We start from the raw sequence: 8945 nt of genomic DNA, 5'->3' as shown, positions 1-8945 counted from the left end.
TGAACAGGGTTTCCGCTGGCGGTCGCCATTTTCGCAATTTGCGAAAAAATAATAATTGTGGCGATAAAAATTCGTCATTTGCGAAAGAATTTGGCGAAAGAAATATGAGCTCGAAATATATATAACGATTTATTTCCTCCATCTTGTTTATTTACTTTTTTCGAGTTTCTCGGACTTTACCCGATCAGACAATACTCGGAATTCACCTCGACCTCATTAAGATTTGGACAGAAAATCAATAATCAGCTGATTGCATTTTATAGCTATCGACAACAAAGGACTAATTAATAAAGGTGTTGATTGAATTGTTTGACAAAATGATATGGTTAAATGGCTTCCGCTAAATGTCACATACAGAATTTATTTATCACTTTGCGACGCACGTGATTGAAGCAAACTTTTGACGTCTCCTCTCCTTTTAAAGATAGTTTAGAAAAGAAAGCTGTTGTTGTGACGACAATGTTCAAAAGCAAGAAAAATCTCCGATTTGAAACTTTAATTATCCTTTGACTTTAATTTAGATAATTGATTAGGGAGACTATTTTAAAGTCGTTTGAGTGACACGTGTTTCAAGCATAGTTTTACGTCTCAACTTTTTCATTTACGATGGTCAAGAAAAGAAAACTGTCGTTATGAAGAAATCTATCCAAAAGGTTGGGAACAACCCCTCGAATGAGAGTAACCCTTCAATGTAATGACTACACATGAAATGAGGGATCAATTTCATGTGATAAAAGCTTTTGTTTTGTTGTAAAAACTACTTCTTAGTACAAAAGGGCACATCAGTATTTTTCTTTTAAAGAAACTTTCCCTGCGAACTATACTGGTATTATATAATCAAAACATATCCACTAATTTTGTTATATTCCAGGACTTATATATCTTCTTTATTATTAAAGTATAGTGGCCCCTAGTCCAAATAATTATGACGTCTGGCAAGGCTATTTTAATTTTTTTTCTGGGACGCCTTCCTTGCTAGACGTCATATTTATTTGGACTAAGTGGCCCCCTCATTTAGAAAAGTTGTTTAAAATACAATGAATATTTTTCCCTTTTAAAAAATTCTGTTGTTCTAAAGTAAATGTTTAGTGTTTATTCATTAAAATGTAGACTCTAAAATAAGTTTGAGAGACTAATCATAGATACAATGGGGCAAAATCATCTGATTTAAGGAAGGAGGGGTAGAAAAAAGGTAAATTTTAAACGAAAAATATAGTTATGTTACTTGGCAAAAAAAATAATAAAGTGGCGAAAAATATATTGTTTTGGCGAAAGAGGTGGCGAAAAAAATTATTGACCCAGGGGAAACCCTGATTGAATATAACACAATACTAAGATAATAGCAGTTGAATTGTTATGTCAGCGATTTCTAATCACAAATTACATAAAAACAATATAATGCAAAAGTTGTTGTTTGAGGTCAACCGTGCTAATCTTATCACAGACTAGGTATCTCATTATAATATTATGACAACGTTTTTTTTTTGTCTTTATTTAAGCGACGTTATTTGTGTCAAATTTACGAGTCAGAAGTATATTACTCAGTGTTGGCTGATGTTTATCACGTTTGTTTTTCGTTAATGGTTTTAACATGCATAAGGCGGTTAGTCCTCTTGTTTTAATTGTTTTACATTTTGTCACGTCGGAGTTGTGTATAGCTTACTGTACACACTAGGGTTTTGATCATTATTAATGGTGTCGGTGATTTAGAGATAGTTTAACTTACGTGTCAAACGTTAACAATTATTTTAACGCCGTTTTCATTTAAATCGTTAGCGTTACCATATCTTTTGTTAACATTGTTTTATTGTTAATATTTTTGTTTCTACATTTAGTTCAGATTATATAATCAAACGAACCAGACGTTATTTACCGCTTGTCAAGACATTTAGTTAATCCATCCGTCGCAAGGGTCTTAAGTATTCCTAAACGTCATTTGGTCTCTAGTCAATAGTTTTACACACATGTTCTCATGTGTATTTATACAGGAGGTTAGTCAGACTTCTTTAGACAAAACGAGAAACAGATAATGTTTTTCCATATTTTGTTATCTCTTTACATTGTTGATAAAATTTGGTTTAAAATCTATGACATTTTTAGAAAGGAACCGAGCAAGATGTATTTTCAATTTTTATAGGCCATTTGTTGAATTCTTTTTTTTTTTCTAAAAATATTGTGTCGTTCGGAGTCATATCATTTACGAACTACTCACATCTGCCTCCAGTCAAAAACAATTCGTGTAACATAAATGGGATATTAGGCAATACGAATGCACATTTGGTGTCTTGTGGAGAGTTGTCCAACATCTTCTTTTTTAAATATGATTGGCCATTGATCTGCGGTTTAAAAACGTACTGCTCCAATAACATTGTTCTAAAAGTATTAAAAATGTACATGTATAAGGAATAAAAATATCCACAAGAAAAAAAGAACAGCGATGTTAACAAGACCTGGTCTCCGCATGACTGTCAACAAGTAGCAACACACATGTATACCATACAATGTCTCCTTGATAACAAATCTTAAATAATTTAATGTATAGAACATGCCACTTTTTGTAAGCTTATACTATATACTATATAACGGACATCAGTCATGGCTGATAGGAACTAACCACAATCAATGACCCATATGATCCTTGCTTGTTGGTAGGCACCTGAAGATTGTGACATCATTTTAAAACAGATTTAGAACCAAATATTTAAAACATAGAGGCGAAAGATACCAGATGTACTGTTAAACTCATTGAACACAAATAAACTGACAACGCCATGGCCAAAAAAAGATAAAGACAAACAGACAAACAACAGTACATAAAACAAAACATAGAACACTAAAGACTAAGAATCACGAACCTCACCACAAACTGGGGGTGACCACATGTGCTCCGGAAGGGAAGGCAGACCCTGCTTCAAATGTTTCATGACAACATATTTCGACATAATAAGAAATTAAAGACAACTAACAAAAAAAGTCGAACAATACAAAATCCCGGTCATTTATACTAGTTATTTTACAGTTGTTTTAAATGCAAGAGTAACGAATTTGTAAATGTTTTTGCCAATAAACTATAGCAAACTGTTTTAGAATTGCTTATCATATTATCTATTTGTTTTATAAATAGTAAAGCTCTTAGATTGTAATTCGATACGATTATTTATTTATTACAGTAAATAGCAGACTTTGTACTATTATAGATTATAGAAATGGGAATTTCCGACTCATGTTGTTCGGATACAGGTATTATACATGTTATAATTATAGAATAACTAATCGAAGAATTCAAATAAAGAAGAGTATCTATCAAATGACATAAGAACAAATTCAATTTGATTCACGAAAAGCGCATGCTTAAACTATCAGTGCTGTTCGGTCACGACATAAGTTGTTATTCTTATTACAATAAAATGGATTTTTTAAAGTAAAATATATAAGGATCTATATCTTTTTTCTACGCATTCACAATCGACAACATGTTGACAACACCTATCGGTGTAAGATGTCAGATGAGTGAAATTATCGAGTTTATTTTACATAGTACTTGTTATGCAATGAATGAATGCCATCACTGATTAAAAAAGACAAACCAAGCTAACAATCACAATAAGACAATCACATGAATACCACAAGGAGTTAAAAACCTGAATCGATCTTTTATACATGCATCAGAAGCCATCTCACGCAGTAAGCATGTCTAAATCGGGAACAGGACACACAGATATAAGTTTTACTGTTGATACCTAGTTAAGTATGTCGTAATTTTAAAAGTTAACTTTACAGGAATAAAATGAAATATACGATATTTTACAAAATTGAGTGTACATACTTGAGTTATCATACTTCATGCAACAGAATGTTTTGGCGAAAAACTGCCAAAAAATAATATGGTCGAATTTTAAATGATAACTGAATCTTAATAATAACGTTTTTTTTTTTCATTTGTAGGAATCGAAAATGAGGTACGTATAGTTATGATCGGGAAAACTGAAAGTGGTAAAAGTGAAACAGGTAATAGCATCCCTTCAAAAAATGGCTTTCGCGTCCGTATCAAGTAGTTCATCATGTACAAAACACTGTAGACGAGGTGAAAACATTCACAACACAGGACACAGAAAATATCATCTTATTGTTGTCGATACTCCTGGATTATTTGACACGGGCATGGACACCGTAGACGTAACCAAAGAAGTTGTAAAGTGCATAGGAATTACCTCCCCTGGGCCACATGCTATTATTTTTTGTTGTGCCGCTCGCAGTTCGTTTTACACAAGAAGAAGAGGCGACTGCGTTGCACTTCATCAATGTTTTTGGCGGTAAACTCATGGACTACAAGGTCATTATTTTCAGCCATGGAGACATTATAAAGAAAGAAGATTCTATTGAACAAAGAATTGCAGATTCACCACAATCTCTTCAGAAACTCGTCAAAAAATGCGAAAACAGATTTGTAGTTTTCAATAATAAACTCACATCAAAGGGTCAGAAGAAGAAACAACTAAACACATTAATTAAAATACTTGACAAAATGATCGAAAAAAATGATCAGCCGTTTTACACAGATGAAATGTACAAGAAAGCTGAGGAAGAATTACAAAAACGAATGGAAGAATTGAGGAAAGCAAATGAAAAAATGACAGCGGTCGATCGCCGTACAACTGTTCGAAACGGAAGTTGAAGACGATGGAGGTGTTTTATCGATGATTGGCAATGGCATATATAGTTTTGGACAAGGCATGGTCACATCAGCGGTGCAGGCCACAGGAATTTCTGCTCTTTTCAATGGCCTGGCAAGCTGGTTTGGAAAGTAAAATAATACCTTTTTTTAGAATAATATATGAAAACAATTTTGTAGTATATATCTATATAAACACACACAAATAAATACAAATTATATAATGTCCATCCGATTATCCACACCAATAAAGCAAAACTGCTATTCCTTGTTTGATTTACTTATGAATGGTTTAAGTTGATGTGAATTAAAATGTGGATGAATAAGTATATTTTCTTTAAACCTTGTTTTTTTGTATTATAGTATTATCAACTGACTGTTTCTGTATTGCCCCTGTTATTCTGTAGATTCGATGTTGACTGTACCTGCCCTAAGACCCTGCAGCTGACAGAGAATCTGTAACCAAGCTAATACAAAAACACGCAGCTTCTAACACTTTTGTTTACCTGTTTTGATTATTCGATTAAAATAATTAACTTGTTGTGAAGAAGATACAGATTTCAGATATGGACTTGACTTTTAGCCGGCACGGTGCACTTTTGTCGACATTAATGTAATTTGTAATTTCTTGTCAAAGTACTTAATTTATGCTATGACAACTAATTTTGTCTACAAATAAAAGATAACTGAGAAAAATAAATCATGCAGTTTAACCTGATCGATCAATGGAACTTTAAGAGTGATAATAATCGAAAGTTTTACTCGAAAATGCTGTGAAAAGAATAAGCTCATCATACATACTAGGACTAAATTTTGTATATACGCCAGACGCGCGTTTCGTCTACTCATCAGTGACGCTCGAATCCAAAAAAAGTTAAAACGACAAAAGAACGTACGAAGTTGAAGAGCATTGAGGACCAAATTCCTAAAAGTTTTGCCAAATACAGCTAAGGTAATCTATGCCTGAGGTAGAAAAGCCTTTAGTTAGTATTTCAAAAAATCAAAATTTTGTAAACAGATAATTTATAAATATAATCATATCCATGATAATTCATGTCAGCACAAAAAGTGCTGACTACTGGGATGGTGATACCCTCGGGGAAATAAATCTCCACCAGCAGTGGCATCGACCCAGTGGTTGTAAATAAACTCATCATAGATACCAGGACTAAATTTTTGTATATACGCCAGACGCGCGTTTCGTCTACAAAAGACTCTTCAGCGACGGTCGAATCCGTAAAAAAGTTAAAAAGGCCAAATAACGTACGAAGTTGAAGAGCAATGAGGACCAAAATTTCTAAAAGGTTTGCCAAATACAGCTAAGGTAATATATGCCTGAGGTAGAAAAGCCTTAGTATTTGAAAAATTCAAAATTTTGTAAACAGTAACCTGCAATATTCCCTTTTAAGACGTTTCTACATTGTAATTGTGCTAGATAATGCCGAAGAATGCATTTTTCGTATCATTTGTTTCATATTTTATATAAAGTATTTTCCTGTTTCTTAGATTTGAATTGTACCCTTGTTTGTTATGTTTTTTCGAATAAAACATACTATTTAGATGTATTTCCCGGGAATTGTCGAGTAAGGCTTGAATGCTATGCGATAGCATAAGGTAAGGCGTGTACTTATCAGATAATTCTAGATAAATATGATTATTTCATGCATTACCTTTTAATACATTAGATAAATTTGAATTCTATAATTACAAAACTTCACCAATATATATATTCTACTTGCCATTTAAACTTGTATTTGTATTACAATATTGTCATATTAATTGTAACTAAATATCCGACACAACACAAAAATGACTTGCTTTCAATTTTGCAATGAAATCCACATTCGATTTGTGAATAATTAAACCTTTATTAAAAAACAACCTATTAGCAATGATTAGCAAATAAAATTCAAATAAAAAATTAAAGATTTCAATAAGTAATGATAAACAAACTCCCGCACACATTCACACACAGAAATTCAAATCAAAACTTTTAATTGCGACCTCATATTTTCTAATGTTCTAGAACCATATGCTGATTATAACACTCATTGATCTTTAATTTCAGCTTCTGTTTTTTCTTTATATTTTGTTCTCTAATCTACTTACTGGAAAACAAAGACAAAATAAAAAACGGTACAAATATAACATTCATGACATGCCATTCATCCGTCATGTGAAGTCAATTTCATAACATTAAACAGGGCCAAACATGTGTTATTCATTTAGAAATGCGGACCACATGATCAGATCATTCTGTATTCATATCATACTTATTATCCTACAGAACCCCACCGTAATGATTCGTAAAATTGACAATTGCGGTCGTGTCAAGTCAGTGCAAAATCTAGAACTCAACGAAACTGTGTATTAGTATTTCTCTAGAACAAGAATGCTAGTCGTATTACAGGAGTGTGATGACGTCATAGTGGACAGCATTCAAGTTCTTGTCAATGTAAACAAAGACCCATTTGTGGGCTTCTGCTGATATTTTTTTGGTCGGGTTGTCGTCTTTTGACATATTGACATATTTTTCTAACAGTTTCCTCGCTGCATTAGATGATGCAGGTTACAGAAAAAGTGTCATTGTCAATTTAAAAATACCAAACAAAGCAACATTATAGATTTAAGAGGTACGGACATGGGGATGATATTGAAAACTCTCGGATGTGTTGCAGACCAAAATCCTTTCATGACCAAAAAATGAAACATGAAAAACATGAGAAAAAGACCCCGTTATGTAAAAATCATCGCCAGGAATCTTTATCTGAAATGTGTATATTTTTTAAGGATTATTACAATGTATTAGTTGGGCTTCTTACAAAACAAATTGTTAAAAATTAATTGCATTCAAAGGGGTCCGCAAACGATGAATAAAGGAAGGAATTTGTTTCCACGAAGTCAACAACAAAAGCGAGAGGAAAGAAAATCTAGAAAAAAATACATATACACATGGAAAAAAGTATTGCAACACCAAATTGAAATTCAAATTAAAAAAACACTTTTAATTTTTTTGTTAAATAATTTGTTGAAATAGAACTAATTAAACATTATTCAAATATCACCTGAGTTTAATCAATAAATATCGACTCTATTAGTTCTTATCTGCACATGCAGGTACTGTACTCGTAAACACTAAAACAGCTGTTTTTATCCTCATTGTTATCAACACTTAAAATAACCAAGTTTATAAATTTATGTGATTGAGACCTTGTAATTGGTCATCCACAACTCATAACTGCAGCAAGATGGGAGATAATCAGCATGAGGGAAGCAGGTATGTCGCTATGACAATTGCACGTATTGTTGGTCATCACTATTCCACTAGAAGTCGTTTTGAGAATAAAAATCAGTCAAGAAACGATGTTAAAGACCTTCCGAGGTCAAGAAGACCCCCTATAACATCTGCTAGTGAAAATCAAGCATAATGAAGGTTGGTCGGAAGGAAACCCATTGCAAACAATACAATCCTAAAAAGAGAGTGATGACCATACAGGAGCCTTTAAACAAGAACTGCTCGAGATTGGCTCATCGCTACTGGTTATCGTGCGATAATACCATTTCGGGGACCTTTGGCTACGAACAGACACACTGATTCGTGTATCCAATATAGTGCAGAGTTCGCCAAAGTTGGAAATTGGCGTCGTGGAGGAAGATCCATTGTTCCAATGGAATTCGGTTTATCTTCCTTGGCCCAATCGTAGTCCGAATTTGAACCATATCGAGCATATATGGTACACTTTTGGGCGTAAAGTGCACGAAAGGACATCCCAGTTCAAACACGTCATGAAATAAACAATACCCTTCGTCAAGAATGGTTGCTGCTACCTTAGCAACAAATTAGTCGACTTAAGGCAGGAATCAGAAGACGTTAAGATGCGGTTATCCGTTTCAATGGAGGCTGCGCACAAAGTACTAATTCTTTGGCGTATAACGATCAACCATGATGTGAACAATCATCTAAAGATTAATTTTGAAATGTCTGACATTGTTAAGTTCGACTACAGCAAAAGTTGTAAAATGCATTTTTTTGTATCAAAAACACTTCATTTTGTTATACAAATTTTGGTTAGATAAAACTTTTTTTTTTCATTAATTTTTTGTTCGTTTTAATGCCAATGTAATCATTAACTACATTTCAATATTATTTTACAAATATTTTATCATATTCCATCCAAAATAAGAGACTGATTTTTCAAGTTTTAAAAAATCAAGGTGTTGCAATACTTTTTTCCATGTGTATATATAAAGTGTAGGTACAAGGACGTCATTG

This window comes from Mytilus galloprovincialis, chromosome 5 (genome assembly GCF_965363235.1).
Source record: "Mytilus galloprovincialis chromosome 5, xbMytGall1.hap1.1, whole genome shotgun sequence".
Classification (NCBI taxonomy): domain Eukaryota; kingdom Metazoa; phylum Mollusca; class Bivalvia; order Mytilida; family Mytilidae; genus Mytilus; species Mytilus galloprovincialis.
Note: the sequence above shows the minus strand (reverse complement) of the source record.